Source organism: Nicotiana tabacum, chromosome 13, assembly GCF_000715075.1.
Source record: "Nicotiana tabacum cultivar K326 chromosome 13, ASM71507v2, whole genome shotgun sequence".
In the NCBI taxonomy this organism is placed as follows: Eukaryota; Viridiplantae; Streptophyta; class Magnoliopsida; order Solanales; family Solanaceae; genus Nicotiana; species Nicotiana tabacum.
The window spans coordinates 90,774,706-90,775,410 of NC_134092.1; positions in this window are offsets into that span (position 1 = coordinate 90,774,706).

The following is a 705-nucleotide window of genomic DNA, read 5'->3' on the forward strand; positions in this document are numbered from 1 at the left end:
GTGGAGTGTAGATTAATTAGTTTTTAGCCCCTGAAGTTTTGGTAAATGTGGAAGACCATTCAAGTCTGAGAAACTACATCTGATTATCCCCTTCTTTTATTTTTACTTTTTTGTAAGTTTAAAGTGAGAGCAAACTCTAAATTTTAGAAATTGATTTATTTTATCAAAATTTAGGCCGGCGGATGCTTCTTTTGATTCCTCTGTATATTTTAGAAAAACTAGTCTTGTGATACGGACTTTGCGCGTGTATCTCAGCTCAAAGAATAATTTTTTTACATAAATACATATATAATATATTTAAATTATAAAATAAAATTTTAACTCTTGAAATTGTTAATCTACTTTCTCTGAGTAGAAAATCTCTTGATACGGATGTCATGTCTTATATATATATATATATATATATATATATATATATACTTTTTTTTCTATAATGTTCTTACTTTCTCTCTCCCCAACTTTTCTCTCTCTCCACTCGACGCACAGCCCTAACGGCTACTTAACAACCGGCGACCAGCACAGCCGTCGGCGACCACCCTCCCCCAAGGTAAGTCTCCTTTCTCTCATCCCCATCTCTCTTCCCTCATCTCTCTCACATCCCTCATCTCTCTTTCACGTCTTGTTCCTCTTCCCCTCTCACTGCCGGCGCGACGCAGGCGACGCCTTTCTTCCCCCTACTTTGTCCGGCCGTCCTCTTATCCTCCT